General features: G+C 40.0%; 1 protein-coding gene across 2 annotated transcripts in view; it reads left to right on the forward strand.

Moving 5' to 3' along the window:
• The first annotated feature begins 4751 nt into the window (after window positions 1–4751).
• Window positions 4752–23788, forward strand: part of gatad2b (GATA zinc finger domain containing 2B) — a 35823-nt gene continuing 16786 nt past the window's right edge. The window contains exon 1 of one of the 2 annotated variants that reach the window (XM_043217726.1): window positions 4752–4964. The gene's annotated coding sequence lies outside the window, so the exon portion shown is untranslated. Of the gene's footprint in view, window positions 4965–15496; window positions 15585–23788 lie in introns of those variants that run through there. The other variant, XM_043217727.1, reaches the window with a different exon arrangement.

Consider the following 23788-nt stretch of genomic DNA (forward strand, 5'->3'; position numbering starts at 1 on the left):
TTAAATGACACGTAGTTTATTGTTTGGTGTTTATGAATATGGCTAGCACAATCACAGCTACTACACTGGTCTGTATTTAAAGGTAAGCTCAACTAACAGAACCTTTGGCATAATATCACCAAATTATTTAGTACTTAAAAAAGGCAAAGATTGCTGTAAAGCACTTACAATGAGGACAGTTTCTGGGGGATTTAAATGTGAAGCGAATCGTTTTATAAAGCGTATGAATAGCAAAAATCTGATTTTTAAAATAAATAATTTAAACGTTTTTGGCCATTTAAGGCCTTAGGAATTACACTGTCAAATGAAGCTGTGCAGTTTGATATAAAATCATGCTAAAACCATTTTAACGGGAATACAGTTCGCATCTTGTTGCTATGCTACAGTAATTTAATATCTACAGTTCGTCCCCAAACTATTATGGTACCAAGATATCAGCATACATCCCCGATGACATCCCTGAAAACAAGAAAACAAATCAATAAAAAAAAAATCACATTATGAAGAATGTTTTTACACAGTTATTCCAGTTTTTTTTTTGGATTAGCTGTTAGTGTGTGACAAAAAATGCATTTTTTGTAATGTGATTTGAGCTCAAGGCACTGAAATAAACTACTTAAATAATGCAATAAACATTAACTTTACAACATTATACGCAACAACCCTACACAACTGATAAGTTGAAACTAAGAAGAAACAGTTATTTTAACGAGAGACATCTAATATAAAATGTAACAAAGGGAATTCTGGGATAGCTAATTTTACACATTTTCACAGAAAATTATACATTCTTTTTCCATTAAAAAAAACTTTGTATTATCGTAAAATTACATTTAATGTCCAAAACAGTTTTTCACAGTATATATAGTATGGGAAAGTAAGTTAACCACTTAAAAGGTTTTTACTTAAACATTTTACAGTCTTTCACCATTAAAATGTTTTTTTACAGTGAAGAGGACAAAGGTGTTGGAAATGAATCAACATTATGCCAAACATGCTGTCGATATATAGCTCAACCTTTACTGAATATTCATTTAAAGGCTTAAGAATCTGATGGCATCATGGTTTTTGTTTTCTCCATGATTTTTAATTCAGAGCTTTTAATCATGAGTTAACCCGCTTAGATGGCTTAGTTTTAGTCTTTAATGCAGAACCCCTGCTGACTTGTCCAGTTAGATCGTGGCTGAAATTTGGAAGTCTTTAATGAACCACATACTGAAGCCGACATAAACCAGTTACCATCTCTTAATGTGTTTCCTCACATTTCTGATGTGGGTTCACGGGAAACGTCACACACACAACAGCGGTGCAAAAACTAAAAATGCCAAAATGCTTGTCTGAATTCACTAATAGAAAGAAGTCAGGCGGTTTACACAGTTTTGAAACGCCACGTGTGGAAAGTTTATATAATGTGTCGGCTCGCACATTTCAGAATCTCAGGCGTTTTGCATACCACACAATTAAATAAACGGTGAGCATGATTTCACAGAGTACAAGATGTTCCTGGAAGAACATTACAATCAACCAATCAGATTTGAAGGATCATTTTTTAGGAAATAAGCACGTGCATCTAACAGAATATGAATATTCAAGGAAAAACGGTGTCTAATATGCTGGTTTAAATATGAACCTGGCTCGTAAATTACAGTACCTAACATGTGACTTTGCACTCATACACTTGCCACATGACACCATGTGACTGTAAGACCCTATACAAGAAAGAGAGAGAGAGAGAGAGAGAGAGAGAGAGAGAGAGAGAGAGAGAGAGAGAGAGAGACTGGAATATGGTTTTAGTCACTGAACCTAAAAAAACTGGGCTGTTGATATTTCATAAAGTGAGTGTTAGTTTTCATTGGACAACAGGGTGATGATGCAAATGGCCAATCCGTGGAGAGAATGCTGGATTAGCCCAGAGAATAACCGCATGCAATATTTAGCTCTAATCTGTACTCTTAAATCCAACGGGCCCTCCTCATTGAAATGAGTTACACATAAAATCTGTTCTGAGAAACACAGTGGAAGGAAGTCATCGCAGTTAAGCTGTCACCTGACTCCAAATAACTGCCAAAATAGTGCTGTTGCTCGATGAAAGATTTGTCACATACTCGGTTTTCTCCACTTAGACTTTATAAAAGTCACTCTATATACTTTGTTTCGGTTCTGTTTGAGTGATTATATTGGTAGTTTTTGTCTCTAAATGAGGTATTCAGATGAAAGATAAGGAACTTCCTTTGATTCTTGGTTATTTTGAACATATGAGTCATGGTTGAAATCAGTTTTTTTTTCATAAGGGTGAATGCTAAGCGTTCTAAATTTAAAGTGATAGTTCACAAAAAAAAAAAAAAAAAAAAAAATTAGCATTTATTATTCCAAACCTGTTTGACTTTCTGAAGGTCAGCGGGGTCCAAAACATCACCGGACCCCAAGGATTTTCTTTGCATGGACCGAAAGCGTCAAGAAATGATTCATAATATTCCATTTTGTGCTCCCGCAGAACAAAGACCCGTGAGCAGCCTAAATTATAACAGAATTTAATTTTGAGGATAAGCAACCCTTTTAAGCTTGCGATTTTTTTTCTCTCTCAACTATGTATATTTCGTGCATTTAATGAAGCAGGCCTTTCAGCTCGGTGCTAAGACGCGATATGGAGCAAGTCAGACCCTCGTAGGTGCAGACAGTAGTGAGTTATTAATGCACTCCATATTGCAGTGACTCACTCAGCTCGCGCGTTGTAAATCCGCCGTAAACAGCGCAGGCCGCCGCTAGAGGTCTCAGCCTCAGTGTTGACAAACAATAAAAGAGTTCTATGCGAACGTCGATACGTGACCACCTTCGGTTGAAACGCTGTGCGGCTTTACGGTGGACAAACGTTGCGATTTGTCACTAATCTCCCCTGCTTGTAACGCAAAGACAGCTCCGGTTTAACCAGAGAGCGGCTTCTTGCGCGACTGACGGGACAAAGCCTCTGCGGTCCCACACAACCGCTACAGTACATGACGAGCGAGATACAGTATCATAACAGTGAGTGTAAACAATACCCGGATGAAAAAAAACAACAACGCTGCACGTAACAATGATTTTACGGAGGGGTCTGGTTTTACTGTATATGCACGTGCAAACGATTTTATTTATTTCTTTTTGCGGACCTTTAAGTTTGAGCCTCACACCTTTTGTTGCACTCTTAGCAGCCCGGCTGCAACAACGCACGCGTGTGTAAGTAGGTCAAGAGAGTCGTATTGTTCAGTCGGTGCGTGCCACTGCCCCGTCAGCGTGTCGATTAGAAGAATAAAGGCGAGCAAGACAGAAAGATTTCAGTTTCTCTCAGGGGCGCTGCAAACTGTGGACGACTAGCTGCAGACAACTATTGGGGAGATACTGCTGACATCTCCTTGAGATCAGTGTCCTTTCCGGTGGATGTCACTTTTCTCGGATGTTTGTGATTTGGTGAGGCTGACGGAGACTGCTAAATCAGTCCATGTCGTGCCAAATGATGTGTGTTGTGACAAAAATGTTTTGAAAGCATGACAGTCTGTGGCACATGGCACAGTTCTAACCATTATAGCTACTTAGATTGATGTGAATCAATAGATTGTGTACTTGAAGTGAATCTTAGAGATGACATTAGCCATTTGTACATCTAGACGGCTGCGTTTAAAAAAAATGATGTCCAATGTGATGTTATCAGAGAGATGTTTTGTATGCAAACGCGTTTCCTATAAAACAACACGAGTAGACCATTGCATTGCATTGACCTTTAACTTGTCTTTTTGTTAACATGCTAACAAGTTGTGGTTGGTGTGACACTGTGAGATTTTTTTTTTTTAAAGAACCAATACTATTGTACCCTTGAGACTACTGTATCCAGGGACTACTGTCCCTGTAGTCAAAACATGCAGGATTGTTGATGCAGAGATGTTTATTAATTGTTCCTTTGTAAGTGCAAACAAAATATTACACAGGCAGACACAATATATATATATATATGATTTAAAAAATATTCACTTGCATTTGGATGTCACGTTAAAAGAATTATGTAACATTTAAAGTAAAAACACAAGATACTTCACCTTGTCCCTAACTTACATATCAAAATAAGTAATGATAAAGTAATGATAATATTATTTAGCAATAAATATTTTTGGTTTTCTTGTAATATGCATAATTACGTGTGTTACTGTACAGAACGAATGCATTGCAATTAAAAATGCGTTTGAAGCCGTTTTTTTTTTTAAATTGGTTATCATTTGATTATCATTTATCTGCATTGGAGACGAAATAAAGCATGCTCGTATGTTGGAGTGCCCGCAACATAATCCTGGAATTAACGATAAGCCTGGTTCCGTTACTATTAAAAATGATTCTCTAACCCTCGGTGCTTGAGACAATGGCAAGTCAAATTTCGTGCGAATCACTCCCGTCCACATACGCGGCCTAAAATCAGCCCTCTAAAACTGATCGTGGCGAAAAAAGGAAAAAAAAAGTACAGCCTGTTTTGTTCGTCTGCAAGTTTTGTAAACGGCTTGGAAGAATGTCCAAATGTTGTGTTGAATCGCGGCGGTTTCACGCCACGGCGTTCCTCAAAATGCTCCGGTCGATCGGAAAGAAGAGGGAGTTAATATGGCTGTCCACAATTTATCTGTCAGTGTAGTAAGCTCGCCTTGTGCTGCCGACACGACGCGCATAACAACCCATTTAGTTCCCATCATTTCAGAGCTTCTTGTCCCCTCCCCTCCAGACACAGACAACAACATACACCTTAATAGGGGCGCGTCTCCGACACAGCCGCCGACCAATAACCCGTCTGTCTGGGCAGAGACCAAGGGGATGAGCGCTCGCCGAGGCCCAATCAGCGCTTTTGTGTTGCCTGCCGGTGCCGGGGACTGGTCGTGAAGAGCTACAGCAGCGCTTCAGGATCGGAGAGCGAACCCGGAGCCAGAGGAACCTGAAGGGTAAAGGCGAGTCAGGTGAGTCCGGGGCTCCACGCGCGGCCTAGCCGGTTTCGGATCGGATTGGGGAATTCGGGAGCGATGCGGTTCACGATCGCATCCGCGTGCGATTCGGCCGTCGTTAGCCGCAAATGAATGGGCCGAACGGTTTAAAAGGGGTTTCGAGGGAGTCCGCCGAGCAGCCAGACAATAGCATAGCGGATTTTAGCGTGGAAAGCGAAGCGCCTCTAACACGCAGCACTTCAAAGTGGCTGGCTAATACTATTAAAATGAGCTCGGGATTGCGCCGTGGCGTGTCGCACATCGGGCGGCTATTTCAAGAGCGATTCCGCGAAAACGCCGTCACATTTAGCAGGCAACTTTAACAAGTTCACCGGCCGAAGCGGCGTTTTATATGCGCGAAACGGCTTTCATTGTTTCATCTGGTGTCTCTAGGGGTTAACCCAGATTGGCGGAGAAAGCCTCGCGTCCTCCCGGCTGTGGCTACAGTAGTGCAGTAGCGGCTCAGACACAATGAAAAAGCCCAACATGTACACACGCGCAACGCCACCAAAATAAGCCCAACGCTCGTATTCCGACGATATCGGGTCGTTTAGCGAGTGTTTCTGGGCTGTTCGGGGCGAAGCGGGCTTTCTCTCTACCCCGCCGAGGGCACACGGATGGTGTACGGTGAGCCTGTACAATTAGGGGAAAAAAAAAGATGTCGAAAATGCATCAGCCATTTACGTAAGTGAGGACGTTCTCTCAACTTGCTCCATATGCACGCAAATGGCTGCCCAACACTTGACAGACGCAAGAGTGAAATCTAATTCCAGCGTGAATGCAGGTATCGATCGAAGCCAACGGGGAGTCACTGATAATCGGGGGAGATGACGTTTAGAAAGAAACTCTGATCAATGATATATGCTCTCTGTTATTCGGTCTCTGCAGACACGTCCAGAGTGAGACCGGGTTTACTTTATAGGCTTTATATAGTCCGAGGCTTACTCCAGCGGTCTGATTTGCGGAGTTTGACCTCACAAGAATTTTTTGCCATGCATTTAGTAAGCAGATGACAGTAGTTTGTTTGTGAAGACTTTTACTTTTTTTTTTTTTTTTTCTCTGTGCATCATTTATAAGGAAAAAAATGCACGTGACGGGTAGTTCCACTATAGAGGCAAATTAACTATCAGTTTTTTTATACATGCACTCAGTAATTTTTTGCTAATTTTTAAAGAAGTTTTGTATGTAAAGAAATTAACTTCTAAATCAAGTGGGTCACCCGCTCATGGATGCTGCCATGTTGAGATCACATGACTTGCCATGTCATGCAGTAGAGTCTGGTTCCAAAAGTAAAAGTGTGGGTTATTACTTTTTTTTTTTTTTTTTTTTTTTTTTTTTTTTTTTTTTTAAGTTGTATTTATTTACTTTTTTTAACAATGGCTTAAACGCATTTAAAGACAAAGCTAAAGTGAACCACAAGGTTGTTAAGCAGTGTTATGCTTATACCATCACTCTGCATTATTACCCTATTTGACAGCAGATTTCTCAGTAAAAACTACATTACCCACAAATATTTCTGTAAATATTCATATTTTGCAGTACATGTATAATATGCTGTTTCTACATACACAGAGCAGCTTTTAATCAGTAGTTAATTTATTAATTTTCCCTTTAATGTTATTTGCAGTACTTTTTTTAATCTTTCCCTTGCCCAAAGTTGAGTTCACAGACTTTTGGTTTGATTTTTCTAAAACAATTTTGCTTTTAAATGAAAGTTTGGTATTTTAATTCGCACCGTTGCCATTTACTTTTATTAAAAAGTTATAAGTCGTGAATCAAAGACTTTAATGCTCCCAATGGGAAAAAATACCTTTGGAACCAAGGCCTCTGCAAAAGTGACTACCACAGAATGAGTTTGAATTCAAGAAAGAAAGAAAAACAAACAAATGAAAAGGAAAAACCTTGGGTATGAACATCCTATTTGCATCCACGCAAATAGGTGTCAGCGTAAAGTTTAAAACCGTTTAACAGGAGCCAGCTGAATGTAAACATAAACTCACCGAGTGCACCTTTTAAGTTCAAGGAATTATTCAAGGAACGAACTTGACTTGTGTTCTCCTAGATATTTTTATAGCATATAAAAGTTTCCCACTTTGACAAGTCACAGAGGGAAAAAAAACTCTCCACCCACTGTTATTAAAGTCATTTATACTTATTGTGCGGAGAGAAAGGTCTGCATAGAAGTCACCGAACATGTACGTCTCTAGGAATTACCCTGGTGAAATCATACTAATGTCTCACGTAAGTAAACTGTGTAAACAATAAAACCCACTAAGAAAACATTTTTTTTTTAGCAAGTAGCACATCTAAAAAGAGCCAATTGGAGTGTTTTCTGCTAATTTTGAAAAAGGCTGCTGCATACTGTGAGGGGCGCCCCACTAGTATTACATCCTCAAGAGGGGTCCAAACAATGTTCTTATTGACTGTTTTGCTCAAAGGCATTTTGTGTGGACCGTTCCCCCTCCTCCCCCTCAGGCGGAAGATACTTGGCAGCGTGGTATTTATTTTTCTACCTTTTTTTGGGCTATTCATCACTTTGGTCTGTGCACCCGAGCTTATGGCCATTGCCTGTGAAAGGATTTTATGCAGTTTGTTCTCTTTAATTTCCATGGTGCACGGGCACCTTATTGCTAGCGACTGTCTGGTTTTGTTAAGCCTACGAAACCTGTGAAGTGCGGTGCCAGGTGATAAGACAGAACACACTAAGATGAGCAAAGACTCTCAGCTCAAGTTATCAATGTAGATTTCATCATAGATCTGTCATGGTTTAGAGCTACCTGTTCAAGTACCTGTTCTACCTAAAACCGATGCACACCAGATCTTATGTTAGCATGGTGCTTCAGCACAACATTTCCATTACCGTGTTAAATGCATGGATTTTTACATTAAATATAAGCCTGGGGCATACTTTCAAGTGGTACACTATTTGTGCTGTGGATGGCTCACCTTAAATACACATTTTATTTTATTTTATTTGCTTACCTTCGAGTCAGTGGGGTCAAAAACAATGTTAACGTTCTTACAAATATTTCCTTTTGTGTTTTCTGCAAGAACGGAAGTCACATGAGGCTGGTTAAATGACAGAATACATTTTTTTTTTTATATATATATAAGCATTTGTAAGTGAGGAATTACTATTGCAAATCTAAAAAATATATATGTTTAGGTGATTTGCGCGTTATATTATTTTTTTTAACTTAGCACTTAACTCACCCCTGGATTCAATCATGGGTTCATCTAGAAGACGGGGGCATGCCATTGAAGAAGACATTTGAGAGGGAAATCACATTTAGAACTGGATATTGACTCTTGGATCAGAAAGAGTACTTGACTTGGCTGGGTTTCAGGGCTGCTGAATGGTCAGAAAAGGTAGTGTTTAGAATTAGCAGTGCCCCTTTGGCAAACGTATTGAGTAGACACAACAAAATGACTTGCTCTGTAAACATGCACCATGAGATTTACGGCGGTGCAATATGATGATGTGGACCCAAATTGTGCTAGTTTTGTAAAACGAACCCTCACTGCGACAATCCTGAGAGCCGAGAGCGGAGCATTGACACTCAGATGTCCTCCCATTGATCTCCTACCCTTCAACACACCTTCAGTGTCGTTAGTGTTGTTTTAAAGCCGGCTAGAATGAGGGAAATGTTCATGTCCAGTGGTTTTTTTGGGTCTGTGTGATAGCGGGTTTAAAAAAGACCCTCAGGACTGAAGTGTCAGGTCCAAAAGGGTTTGATTCATTGGCTCTTGGGTAAGCTAGGGGCTGCTGCTCGCCCTTTCCCCTGATAAGGCTTATTGCTCTAGGAAACAATATGATCGCATGTCTTTTGGCTGTATAAAGCAATGTAACGGACAACATCATTACCTCAGACCTTCCCATTGACATCATAGTGAAATTAGCCTGTCATATACTTAGGAATGTTTTTGATTGCACTCGATTTGCGGTTTGAACTTTTTAGTTACAGCGTTCCATATCTTAATCGCGCATATAGCCGACCATAAGTTTTTAATAATTAATCGCGTACATTGCAGTTTATCATTTAGCCGTTTTAATTCAATATTTGAACTGAAGTTTCCATGCGTTTCCTTTTTCATAGGGAACATTTGTAATCAAGTGGTGTTCATACTAATTATTGTCAGTCTGTATCAATTCTTCCGTTTTCATTGACTACATGAGAAGGCCTGATTGATACCTACTCAAAATCAGTGCTTATTTCATGACCCGTAGTTATGTAAAATTGAGACCTGAATGCCTGAATGTTTTGGAAAGAAAGAAATCAGGATAATTACCCCTTAATCAGAAACATTACGTTTATTTAAAAAATTTCCCAAGCAAAAATCCTTTGAGGGTGAGAAGTCTTGTCGCTTGCTTGTACATGCTACTAATTGATATGGATGATGTTAATGAATGTGAAGTGATAAATCTAGATCAGTGAAAGAAGTGCAAATAAAAAGTATGTCAAACTGTTTTCGGGCCTGATGCCAATCTGTGTCAGTATTCGGTACTATACAGTAGGAAGTGTTTTATAAAAGTTCATAAATTGACATTCTGTCATCATTTACTCACCCTTACGATGCTCCAAAACTGTATGACGCTTTCTTTTCTTTTTCTTTTTTTCAGTGAACCACAAAAGATATTTTGGAGATGGTTTTAACTGTTTTATACACACAATGAAAATCAATGGGGTCAAATTTTTCGTTGTGTGGAAAAAACACTTACGCATTCTACAAGCTATCTCCTTTTTTGTTCCGCAGAAGAAAGTTATCATAAGAAAAACAATTAACCATTGGTTTCATTCATTAAAATACAGCTGGCATAAGCTGTAAATATTATATGAGTGAAAATTCGAAATGTTGACTGAAATAACTGAGGTAAGTACAATAAAAAGGGTTAAGTTGATCAAAAAAATCTATAAAAATTGTACACGCTTTAATAGTAAATTATGATTCAAAATAGCAAGAGGGTGAGTTGATGGTTTTCAGTTCATTTTAGGCTGAAATGTCTCTTTAAATCTTCACAATCCATTTCGAATTAGAACAACTTGAAAAAGGACGAATCTGCTTAGATGTGTCCTGGTTTATAGATCAGATTTTTCCTCGTAGCATTAAGGTAGCGCGTACGGCTGAGCTGAAACAAATAACTGATTTGTAAAGCAATCTGGGCTAGATGTCAGCCTCCGTTTCGTTTTCATCACGCTGTTTGAGGTATCGGAATCCCTCTGGTGGTCGTCAGTTGCACAGGGACCTTTGACTCCTCAGCTTTTTCCGCTCTGCTCTGTCAGTTGCTGATTAATTATTCTCCACCATTTTAGTTGTGAGATCTTAGGTGGGCACAGTGAGCAGGTAGCGAGAGGGAATGTTTCAGTCGACTGTAATGCCTCGCATGTATGTTGGTGCGCCGGTCTTGTTAACACCTGAATGGGGAGGCTGCGTTCTGCGGGCCTCATGCAAGGCTTATTAAACCCCACGCAGAAACAATCAGCCCAGATGAATGGCTTCCTGTGAAGTTTAATTAGAGGGCCTCCCTGATGCTTTAGCTGGATAAACAGCAGCAAGAAACGACATGACGGGCCTCTTACGTTGATTCTTGAAGAACGCGTGTATGTGAAGAGCAAGAAGCCCGACCGGAGACATAGATGTTTGTAGCTTTAGGAATGTTGTCGTTTTTTTTTTCTGTTTCTCTCTCCTTTTCCCCGGTGGATGATGTCTGACCATCCCAATCGCGAAATAGATGAGTTTTTCAAGCTTCACGAGTCTTGGCCGTCACGAGAGCGCCGGATTGTTGTTAATTTGCTCGACGTCTCTCAAGTGGGATTTCTCTGAAGATGAGGTGTGGACTGCATTAATTGCAGCGGGTCCAGGTATTGGCTCTGGTTGAAAAATTCAGAAGTATTGATTCAGGCCAAGCTGTTTTCATCATTCCGCAATGTATTACATTGTAGCGAGACGGAAGCTGTGAGTGAATATGAAGCGCATAGACCCGTTTTATGATTACAGTGGGAGGTATAGGCGTATAGTCCCCAGATGGGTGGCTTTTGTAGCACGAGGTTCTCCGGCTGCACTCGTTTCGGGAGCGAGAGAGCTGTGTGATGGGTTGAACTGATCGAAGGACTGCTGGAACACTTAATTCAGTGCAATATGAAAGGGAAAACGGAACCCATCCAAAGCATTTCTCTCTGGAACCATCTTAGTTTTCATAGCCTGGGGGCTATTTTGTCTATTAAAGTTGATGGACCTCACATTGTGTATGGCGTTGCATCCATTTATTTAAGCTAATGTAGTCTTAGAAATATTTATATTTTGACTATGCAGTCGTAAACTTTTTTTTTATTATTATGACATCAGGCAGTGTCTAATGGCAGCAAACCTCTTAATGGGAAAGTTCACTCAAAAATTGTCAGCATTTTTATTCACAGTCGTGTTACTTATAACCTGTGTGACATAATATGATAATGTGTAGTACGTATGGGGCTAAATTGGGTTCCAGTAATGTTTATAGACCCAGATGACTTTGCTTTGTACAAAATTGTTTAAAACTTGTTTCACAGAAAGAAAGAGGGGTGAACTAAACCTTTAAATCACTAAGTCAGTTATTTATATTTGAAAATGAACCAGATACCTGCAAGTGGCTACTTCTTAAATAAAAAAAAAAGAAGCTATAATTCATTGACTGAAAAAATTTTAAAAAGTAAAACAAAAGTATATACTTTTCTCTCTTTTTTTCGCCTTTTTTAAATAATTTTTGAGGGAGGGGCTTCTTAAAAACAGGAAATTATCATCAGCGTATTTTTCAGAGAAGGGACAAAGTGGTGTGAAATAAATTATTTTAAAATAATGCGTTTTTGTTTTGTTTTTTTAAATGAAGCATTAACACATGTTGGACTGCACACCATAAACATAAGCCTCGAAAAAAAAAAAAAAAAAAAAGTCATCCACCTCTTTAAGAAGTTTAAATTTAAAGTACTGAAGTCTAAATCTCAAAACAAACCACTCAAAAGCACAGCAAAATTACTAAAACTTTAATAAGATTGAAATTAAAATGAAAAAATTAAATATATATATGTATATATGTGTGTGTTGTTGTTATTATTATTATTATTATTATTATTATTATTATTATTATTATTATTTTAATTTATAATTACACGTATAATTAGAACAGTACACACAATACTTAATCAACTTGGGCAACTTTACTGGGTTAAAGTTTGCTTATTTGACATGATTGATGGATCCCTAGAGTAGTTTCAGCTGAAACTCTTAACTAAAATGTATAAATAAACAGAAAACAAAAATAATTCAGCCGGTACCTTTGAGGAAATCTCTGAAAGCTGCTGTACCTGTGGTAGTTAACCTTGATAAGAATTATAGCTGACTCTCTGTACATGTGCAACCGCAAGATTCAATTCCCATAATCCCTGCACAAATGCCTCTTTGTCTTATTACTGTGTTTAGCAGATTAACAAATTGAACCTTAGCACATTTAAGCATCCTCTCCATATCCCTCTATTCAGCTGCAGGCCTTTGTTTCTTGGGTCATTCTGCTGGAAGGGGTGCATGATCTCTCTCTGTACGGATGGAGCTTGTGTGAATGCAGAAATCTGGCTTTTCTTTAAGTTTTGGACCTGTGTGCACTACACACAGTCCGTCTCTCCAAGCCTATCTGCTTTTCCAGAGCGCCAGTTCCTTGGTGGAAATCATGTTTTGCCAGAGTATATGTCTGTGTGCCCATTACTTCGAGCGTCAGAAGGGAGCCTCTGCAGATTTTATCTCAACTTGATAAAGCACTGGTCATGTCGGTGTGAGTAAAGGTAGTGTGCACGGATTGTGTATTAGGGGATATTTGTGTGTGTGTGTGTGTGTGTGTGTGTGTGTATATTTTTTTCTTTTTTTTTGTAGTGTTTAGAACATGATTGATTTGAATACGGCAAGGTTTTTTTTTAATTGCCTGACTGTCCTCCCTGCCTCCTTTCCAGTTCAACCCCATTTTAAAAATCTTTTTGCTACCTCGCTTTCTCCAGATGGCTCACGTTCCAGCATTTTTTTTTTTTTTTTTTTTTTTTTTTTTGTTTAAACAACGTATGCCCCACCCTGTGGTCTGAAGTTCCGCAATGAGCCGTCTTGACAAGGTGCCAGGTTTTAGATTCAGCTCCTCGTAAGAAGTACATTTTCCTCTTACTGCCCCCTTTGGCCCCCTCCTTTTTGTCTTTTTTTCGTTCTGTCTCTTTCTTTCTCTCTCTCCCTCTCTCTGTGTTCGTGTGACGTCCTGACCACTAACGGCTACATATTAAGAGATAATTCCATACCCTGAGGTTACAAACCGGCTTAGACTGGCTCTCTCGCATTTTGACTCCACTGGGTACCCTGGGTGAAAAAAAAAAAAAAAAAAAAAGATATTGTAACTCCCTTTTTTTTTTTTTTTTTTTTTTTTCTTTTTAAAGGAACAGGAGACTAATTCTCTCTGAGAATGACATCAGTTCAGTCGGCACTGCTTAAAACAAACATGTTATGCATTTATGCATGCTACAAGGATAACTCATACTCCTAAAAAGCACGACCAGGCAAACCATACTGTACGACTTCTGTTCTGAAATATGGTTATTAGAAAGATTCTTGATTCTTTTTTTTTTTTTTGTTTTTGCATAATTAGGCACCTTAGTCACAATAATGCAGGCTTTATTTTAGAAGAGGCGTTCTCCTGTTGCATAAGGTTGGGGACTCTGTACATTAGAGACCAATGCTTATTGTCCCATGAGGAGGATGTCACAAGGGCTATAGCTCTCTGACTGAGGTTTGATATTAAAGTTTTTGGGTTTTTTTTTTTTTTTTTTTTTTTCAAATGAGGTAACATTTTTCAAACATATAGGTGACTATAACAGCACACTGACATACATTCAGCATGGCTCTGCTAAATTATGAAAGCTGATTTTTACATTGTCATATGTTATAAATGCATACAACTTATCTAATTATCAATATATATGTTTTTTGTTGTTGTTGCCTTTTACATTTGATTGAAATTCAAAACAAAAATTCACTTTGAAAATATTACCCATGGCAATCTTACTAAATTAAAAAAAAGTGAATATATGTACACAAGATCTTTACTTAAATATATAGTAAGACTATAAGTGTGTGTGTGTATGTATGTATGTATATGTTAGTTTGCATACATATATAGGCCCAATTTTCAGTATTAACAAACAAATAACTGACTTTTCTGCTTATTAATAGTTAGTTAAGTAGTTTTTAGTTGGGTATTAGGTAGGATTAGGGATGTAGATTATAGTCATATGTGCTTTATAAATACTAATTAACAACCAGTGTGTTAATAATAGGCATGCTAATGAGCAACTAGTTAACAGTGAGAATGGGTATTTACCATAAAGTGATTAACATATAACGACAACTAGCCCCATACATCTAAATAAAATGATCTTGACTGGCATAAAAACAAGGGCAGTGTTGGGTTTGACTAAATTATGTTATTATTTTGTGACCATCTTTCAAATTCTCGTTAGCTTCTTAGGGATATCAGAGCGATTCATCTGCAGTGCTTATTTTTTTCATTTTTTTTCCAGGTCTTTGTGCATTTTCTCTCTTCTGGCAAGAGTATTAGATTGTGTTCCTCCTTAACCTTGAAGTCTGTCTGTATTTTGTATAAATAGGTCTGTAGCTTTATTCAGATCCTCTCTATTCGTCTCTCTACAGTCGCCGCCTCTGTTAGAAAACCTCCTGTTGAGGGTTTTTCTCTTCCTTCTACGTATTTGAACTGAAGTTCGGATGCAAGGATTTCTGAGGAAAAGCAGCGGCAGAGAGGGAACTGGGGCCTGTCCAAGACACGGTTCCTATTGGTCCTTGCGTTCTGGAATCCGAGTGTCAAGGTTCGAGCGAAAATAAAAGTTCGGTTTCATTCAGTATTTCCTCCTCGTATTTGCAGCCCCGTGTGGTTTAGGTACCTGCGCGCTCTCATGGGCCTCTGGTTAGCACTGTTCCTCGCAGGTCTAATCGAGGAGGAAACCTGGTTTCGCATTTCCTCACTGTAGGCTGTTTTAACCGCTGTTGCGTCTACCACCTCTTTCGGTATCTTAAAGATCTTGTTGCTGTCTTTATTTGGTCTCTTTGTCTTCAGCCTCACTCCCCCACACACTTCCTCCCCTTTGCCCCCTGCTACTGCCCCCACCCTCCTCCTGAACCGCCCCTCCCTCCCTCGGGCGACAGCAGAACAGGAATTGATTAGTGGCACGGCTTAAAAATAGAAGGGCCTGTTGTCATGGCAACGGCCACAATGAGCTGTTGTCTTGTTTAATGAAGACCGAGATTTTAAGTGTTGTGGCTGAACAGTACAGTGAGCGGGAGACGCCATTTCTGGCTAGGTGTGCGGAGACGCCAGGACGGAGATATTAGCTGCGATCTCGTCCCTTCTGTCATGCGGTATGCAGATGATCATGAATGTTTTTGCGCGCTTTCATGTGCACGTGCCGGATGGTCTTCCGCTTGTGGCTTTGCAGGTACGACTAGGAGTCTGCTTTGTCGCAGTATCATCCTGGTTGCTTTACCCTCAGGTGCTTGCTGAATCTGCAGAGGTGCATTAAGGTAAGGCATCAAATGCATCAAATGCATCATGCGCTGGCAGCTCCAAAACACGATATTGACTCAACCCACATCGTATTACCCATACGTCCCGTATGCACCAAGCCAACCAATTACAACCCTGTTGCCATGGGCGCCATCCGCCTAATTGGCCTCATTAGTGTCAGAAACTGGCCGTATGCAAATTTTGGTCATATTCCCAGCAGATCTCTCTTCTGAGTAATATACAGTAATAGTTAGCCATTGTGTAGGTCGTCGGTGAGGACAACGGTCCAATTAGCGAATTAACCATTAAGCTTTAGCTACTGTACTCGACTCAACCTCCCAGAAGTGGTTTTTGAAATTCCTGTCAGCGTAGGAGCGTGCACATAGCATGCCGTTTGGTGACGGTATGCTAATACTCCTGTCCTGAAATTCCCCCTCAGCAACCTACTTTAGTGACATCACAGCACAGCTGACTTACAACATCTCAATTACGCTGCCATCACTTTGCGGCTGGATTGCGCGTGATGCGAGAAATGATTTATACTGATAAATATGTCAACAAGCTTTTTTTTTTTAATTTGAAATTTCATTTGCATCTTATGAATACAATTGTTGTAGAGCTCCAGTGGGATTCCTTCAATGTGATTTTGTTGGGGTTTGCTTTAAAATGGTAGTTTTAGGAATGTCTTTAGGCCAGTATTTTTTGATGCCAAGGGCATCCCAAATTTTATGATCCCTTTGCAAGGGATTCCCTTTCTGAAATATAGAAGCAGCTTTGTGTTTTTATGAATGCAGACCTGTTTATAGTAAGTGTTATGTTATGAAGACATTTTTTTGATTGTTTAATTTACTTTTATTAGTTGTTTCCAGTCTAATAATTTTTTTTTAAATTAGTTGTTAATTGGCTCTTATTTGTTGTTGTACAAAATCCAAAGCAAATAGTTGAAATATTATTATCTGGAAAATTTGGAAAAGTTTTATTTTATTTTTTTTTTATCTTAGTTTCTGATTCAAGTCACTTGCAAATAGATTGCCATTCTAAGATTGAAAAAATTTTTTTTTTTTTTTTTTGGTAAATGATTTCTGAAAAGGCTTGCTATTCCTTGATAATAGGGAAATTCTCAAACTAAAGGTAGCATCACCATCTTGTTCAAATGTGAAGATTTTTTGATTGAACTTTTAGCTTTCCTGTAGTTCAAACAGTAGAGCGTAGCAGTGGCATAAGTGTGATTCCCAGGAAGGCAAGGACTAAAAAAAAAAATGTAAATGTGTACCTTAAATGAAGTCGCTTTGGATTGAAGCTGTCAGATGCATAAATTTAAATGTGTAAGCATCTCCCTATTTGGCCCAACTACACATCTCTGGGAATCTTATTGGCTATGATTTTTGGTAGAGATGCAAAGATACTAATTCTCAGATGCTCACTGGTACTTGTATCTGTACATAGTCTACTGCCCTCTAAATTCATTGCTGTGTTGTACTTTAATTATTAGAACGGAAGCTTAGGGAAATTAATGTTGATATCAGGTTTGCCGCATACAGAACCACAGAGATTAAAAACTGCAACTCCAACTGAAAAAACAGTATGCATCACCTAGCCCAAAACAGTCAAATGTGTAGCGTTTTTGATGGGATTGCACACACTCTGTTGTCATTACAATCACCACAAGTCAACAATATGCAGAGTTTGACTTCTTTTGCTGACTCGGTTTACTGTTCTCCAGATATACGTGTGATCTGGAGATATTATCTCAGAAGGCACAAGTGTATATAATATATTTTTTTTTTAAATGGGCTTTCCCAATATTTTCCCTATCTTCTGTTAGTTCTTCCCCAAAGTCATGCCTTTGGTTGAGCCAATGTTGTGTTGCGCTGGTCAGGATGCTTAAACAAACAGAGCTTTGTTTTTAGAGCGACACGAGGAACATCTGGGCTGAAAACTACTCTGAATCGTGATCAAATTCTGGATCACTACACGTTTGATTTTTGTCAGATGCTTTGACCAATTTTGCTCGTAAGTTTGTTTTCTAAATGGCATTTTAGAAAAGCAGATGATCAGTTTTGTCCAGAAGTACTTGAGAAATCCATGGCCTAGCTTTCAGGAAATTCATAAAAGCTTCTCTAATCTAAGGCCGTTTTCTGTAAAGTCATTTGATACTTGTTCTTGAGGGGTTTAGGGAGCTGTTCTGTTGACATCTTTCACACGGTTAAGCCCAAGTGTTCTGCCAGTCCATATTGATCAGAAGGCTTACTCACTCGGAAGACTAATTTGAAAACAGAAAGGTGACAAGTAACTGTTGTGAACTAGTTAGCCCCTAAAGCATCTCTCTGGTCCAGAGTGCATGTTTTGTGGTCAGGTGTGCTGTGTTTGTTCATTTTCATCTTTTCACACTTCTCATCGCCTTGTTCAGCTGTTTTTACCCGGTTAAAACCTATTCTCGGATCCTCAGGTGGTGTACACCAGAGCAAGGAGCAGCGAGAGCCAAAGTGACAGCCAAATGAAAGAAATCAGGCAGGTCTTGACCAAACAGGTGTTGTCACCTGCTTTTGCGTCTCTACTGGAGTCAGGCTGCAGAAATGGCTGCGGCATGAGATCATGAGGCCCGGGTCTGCTGTTCAAGTCATATTTCTGCTTTACGCGCCCTGGGGGAGGTCACACTCTCGCTGGTGCTTTGTCGCTTGTGAAAGCGAGTTCACGGAGTGGCAGCCAGCTGCTGAGGAGCTGAAGATAAACCTCCTAATGGCAAATGGAGGGTCGTCACCTTGTTGACATTTCGTTCTGCAACATGCCAGAAGGGCTCGGGTGTGCAGCAGTTTTGGAAGCGGGAATCTAGGCTATCCCAATTTAAATGATGAAATGTACACTAACGTAATTTTGGTCCGTTTTTGCAGTCTGAATGTGTGTTTTCAATTTGCAGATTTTGAGATTTTAGGCAGAAAGAATTGACCGATTTCACCAAGACCTGATTTTCCGCTGATTTTATTTTTTTTTTATTTTTTTAATTTCTTATTTTTTTAACCCTTCGTTAATTGTGTATCTCGTTCATAATTTATACAGCCATCGCCATGAAAATAGCCTTGGTGCCGGCATGGTATTTAAAAAGTGAACAAAGAAATACATTAATTTAGAGCAATTTTTTTACATTATTTTATTATTTCAATCATTATGTGTCTCTCCTCACAACAAACAGTCTGTAGCACTCAGAACAACTTGAAAATCTAGTAGTGTGTAATGCCCAGTTTTTTTCCTGTAACCAATACTACAAGTTATTTAGTGTATTTTAGACATCAGTCTAAATCTGTTTGTGTTTGTTAAAAACTTGGCAGCAAGTGTAGTCACTACATGGTCACCTTAAAAGAGACTACAGCCTACATTTTCCATCTTGATTATCTTTTATATGATTAAAAAAAGATTAAAGGTTTTTGTTATTCTCATATCCCTTGTCTTTATTTTAGAGGGTTATATTTTTCCAGAACATTAACTTAAATATTTAAGGCTCTTGTTATGGTTGCATTTTTTTGCTTGACGTCTACACATTCTGTCCGTTGCGGTGAAAGTAAGGAGAATGTTTATTCGGTTTATGAAGTGTTTATCCAGGACCGAGAGTTCTGACATGATAAATGTCAAATCCGAACCCCTCTTCACAAATAATATAAACAGAAAAAAAGTCTTTTCATCCTCCTCTACTCCAAAGTCAACAGAGGTCTGCTTAAAGAGACAGTACATCTTAAAATGAGTCTTCATTAACTCACCCACATGTTATTCGAAACCTTGCTGTCTTCTTCAGAGAATAAAAGACATTTTGAAAGTTGTCCATACAATGAACGTCATTGGGGTCCATTGTTGTTTTGGTCTACTTTGACAAAATTTATGGACAAAAACATTTTTCAGCATATCTACAGAACAAAGTCAAAAGTTATGTAATTTACCTTCCCACCACATCCGTACTGTTAGCTCTTACTGAAAAGCCACCCAAATGATTTCCCAAGTAAATCAGAGAACATTACTGTCACGTTTGCGTTCAAACGTCAGCCATTGCCTCCATTTCCCAAGTGTTCGTGGCTCTCACCCTGTATGACCCTATGCCAAGCCCGCTCGCTCCAGCTTTAACTAGGTTATTGCGTCAACGCCTGCCCTTCACTATAAATCACTCTCTTTACATTTAAACCCCAAAGAACTGCGATTCCATCCAAACGGATGCTTCCGAGAACAAAACGAGCAGCTAGACCTGCTCTTGCCCAATGCGTCTTGTTTTTCTTTTCTTTTTTTCAGTTTTCTTTTTTTTTATATTCATCAGGGTGGGCACACACACCTTTAGCGATGGTGTAGCAGCCATTTTGAGGTCTCCGTGCTCAGCATCAGATGCTGCAAACAGGAAAGGCTTAATCTAGCCAATTGAGCGGGTGGGTGATCAGAGGGGCTGCATGCGAACAGGCAGATTTGGGAGATGGGCCAGACTCCGAGGGTGGGGGATGGGGGGGGAAGAGTGAAGATGGGTGAAAACCCCTGTTCTTTCACGATAAGTACTGCGCCTTAGGACGAAACTTGGGGAGGATACATCGCTACTCTTGCATGAAGGAATCTGAGCGTTCAGATATCAGACCGGTCCTGGGGGAGTCCCAGCGTGCTGTTTAAAACAAGGCACCTTGTACCTCTCTGGGTGAGGGATGCGATGCCACCAGCGCTTTGGTCCGGGAGGTGGGGCAGCGGGTTACGTCAGCCAAATGAATTGTCATGATGCAGATCATGCGTGAAATGAGCTGCGGATTCCATCGCGCACTTGCAACCGGCCATATTATTATCATCACTTCTTTTAGCTGGCAGTTTTTTTTTTTTTTTTTTTTTTTCTTTTTGATACACTTCCCGAATTGCTTCTATTTTGTAGGGGGGCAAGGGTCTTTGATTTTGCGCGTGTGTTTGCCATGTACCGGTTCAGGGGGCTTCAGGGTGTGATGGTGTTTGCAGTGGGGGCAGAAGGAGGAGGACATTTTTGTGCTTGCAGTGATCTGATCGACAGGCAGCAGTGGCGTGTGCATAAAGAAAATGGTGTGCCGGTGGGGGATGGGCAGAGGGGAATTAAGGGTTGGCATTATGACAGGGTAGCGTGTCAGGAGAGTGCTGCTGTCTCTTTTTTTCTTCCATTTCGTTTTTTTCGTCTCAATCTCGTCCTCTTCATCCTCCGTCTGCCCTAACCCCCAACTCTGCCCCCCACCTGAACCGATTGAGATCCCAAACGTGCATTGCGTATCTGTTTACCAAAAAAGAATAAGAACCGAAAAGTAGTTTGTGGTCGTCCGTACCTTTAAGGGGCCCCCAGAAAGTGAGCGTGTGTGTTTATTTTTACAACGCAGGGAGGAAAAAAAGGAATACTTTTTTTGGAAGGGGGGGAGGGGTGGAGAGCAAGAAGGGAGGGGTCAGTTTTTGCTCTGCTTTGTGGTGTGTGGCACAGCTGTATTAGAATGGCGGGTCTGAAGGGCACAAAGTGAGTCTTGTGTCGGTATGGCCCATCAAACCACACACGCACAGATTGTTCCGCGTTTTTTAGGCCCTTTCCCTACCTTGCCAAGAAGTCCTGAGCGAGTAACTATCCAGGGACCATCCGAAAGGGATCAGTGGGACTATATGGCGGGACAAAAGGTTGATTAGATAAAATGGAGATTTGAAAGTTGTGGTTTAGGTTGTTGTGAGGGTCGCTGGGTGAGATCGCCAGATAATCTCATCCGGAGTGAAGCGATACGGCTCGTCCATGGTGTACTCGCGCACACCATTTCACTCTCTATCTCTGTTTTTCTTTTTCTCGCTCTCTCTTTCTTTTCATCTCGGAGCTGCTGCTGCTGCGTTGGCTGGCGTAGTGCCCAAAGCAGTGAGTCTGTCGTGGAGTGCGCGTGTGCAGGTTTCTGGGGAGGAGGAGGAGGAGGAGGAAGGGGGTGGCTGGGGTGTGTGTGTGCGTCGATATGCAAAAAGGGGGGGGTGGATAAAGGAGGAGTGGGCCGAGTAAAGAGAGTCTGGTTTTTGTAGCAGCTGACTGAAACAGTCATTATATTATGTAAAGGGGGACGAGGGGGGTGTGATGGTGTGGGGGGGTCAGACTGACGTGCACTGAGCGGCCCCTCTGATTGGCTGGCTGGTGCCATTGTTGGTTATGTGTATGCTTGTGCGTTTATTGCTCACGCACTCCCTCGCTCTTTCTTTCTACTGTCTCAGTCACTCGCATTTTTTTTTTTTCCTCTCGCTCGCTCTTTACCCTCTTTCTTCCCCCTTTTTTCCTCCTCATGCACTGTCGTGCAAGGTGGGTGGTTTGTAGTGAGGATACAACATTCTGTATCAGGCTTTTATGTGCTCGCTTCTCAATTCTTCAATCGTTGCTTTTAAATTAAAGGACGTTATTTCGCCGCCTCTTAAAATTGTAGTGTGGCACTTTTTGCAGAGTTTTGTAAAGGAGATCACCGGATGTTTTCACGCTCGTAAAGCCTATCTCGTAAATTAGACTTTGCGATGCGACGCAATGGCGGATGTATGATTAAACTATGCCAGAAGAAGAATGAGCGCAAACGATGACATGAGAAATAATGGGATGATAGAGAGATGATGAAGTCATCAGGGGACCAATTACAGCTCAATTTAATTTGTAATTGGGGATGTCCCTACAATAAGGCATTTTAAGACTAGTCGCTTGTGGGTCTCGGGAGTTTAATTGGGTTTAGAATAACTACAGTACTGTGTGTTTCATAGGAACTACAGCTGAACGTGACTATAAGGCCAACCGGGCATAGTTTTAGCAGTTGGTTGGCTGAGGTTTATCAAGCGACATGTAGTTTGGCCAATTTTTAAAAAAATCCTATTATTTTTATTAATCCTAGGAGTCAGACGTAGCTCAGGTTGGATATTTTTATTCAGTAAGAGTGCATTAAATTGATCAAAAGTGACAGTAGAGACATTTATAATGTTGCAAAATGTTTTTATTTCAGATAAATATGATTCTTTTTAAGCTTTCAAAGCATCTATAAAGAAAACATTACATTTTCCACAAAAATATCAAGCAGTGCTGCTATTTTCAGCCTATCAGAATGATTTCTGAAGGATCACATTACACTGAGTAATGGCTGCTAAAACTTCAGCGTTGTTATTACAACATTATTAGAGTTTATTAATGTAATATTTCATAGCTGTATTTTTTTTATCAACTAAATGCACGCTACCAACCCCAAACATTTGGATGTTTATTAGTATACTCTGTGAGCAATATTCTGGTTTATTTTTGACTTATTTTATATTAACTGTAAGGAAAAAGAGAATCGCTGAAGAAAAATCACCTTTGTTTGAACCTACCATGTGAGTACAGGAAGCTGCTAGCATGCTAGTTAGCTATAAATATCAACGGTAATCTACTGTGTGAGAGATCACGCGAGTGAATAATATCTTGTAGTGTGTGATGCGCCACACAATGTTCAAATCGTAGTGTGTGCAGGTTTAAGATATGAAGGAAAATAATCTGCAAAGATTCTCCTTGCGTGTATACTGCAACCAGATATTTCAGCGACGTTTACATTAGCTAGCATGCTAGCAGCTTTCTATACTCGCCCTGTACATTCACAATTGAGGTGATTTTAGTCTTATCTTCCTCCTTTTTGACACATTATTCAGACAGTCGAGCACAACACAGTCTCCACTATCAAACGGAGCCGTTACAGCAGCTGTTTCGCGGTCGCACATTTGCTATTGTGTAAGTACTGGCGCAACCATATAGCCGACAGCCCAGTTTAAATTCTAAATATCAAGCATGTTCGATACGATTACGATTTGTGCACAAACAGATTGGGAGGTGCGTAGTTCCATCGGTGAATGGCTCACGTTACCAGACAATCCACGCCACGACCGATCAAAGTGCTCGACAAGATTTTTGCTCCAATTCTCAGAAGGGGAAAATCGGGGGGAAAATCGGGCTAAAAAGCCTGTAGTGCGAGCCAGGCTTAACTGGAACTCCTGTAGTGTGAACCCGGCTTTAGATAGCATTAATACAACCAGAAATGTGGAGGTGTCACTTGTCCAGTTAGTGAATACAGATTCATCTCGCCCACAAGCTCACACACACACACGCACTTCTAAAGCTTTCTTTGTAAAGTATTATGGCTAAGCAAGGTCACCATGGCTGCCATAGACAGTACTGCGTGCGATCAGTCTTGTCTTTTAGGAAAGGATGATAAGGACTGAGCTTTCTAGT

The sequence above is a fragment of the Puntigrus tetrazona genome, chromosome 19 (assembly GCF_018831695.1).
Source record: "Puntigrus tetrazona isolate hp1 chromosome 19, ASM1883169v1, whole genome shotgun sequence".
Taxonomy (NCBI): domain Eukaryota; kingdom Metazoa; phylum Chordata; class Actinopteri; order Cypriniformes; family Cyprinidae; genus Puntigrus; species Puntigrus tetrazona.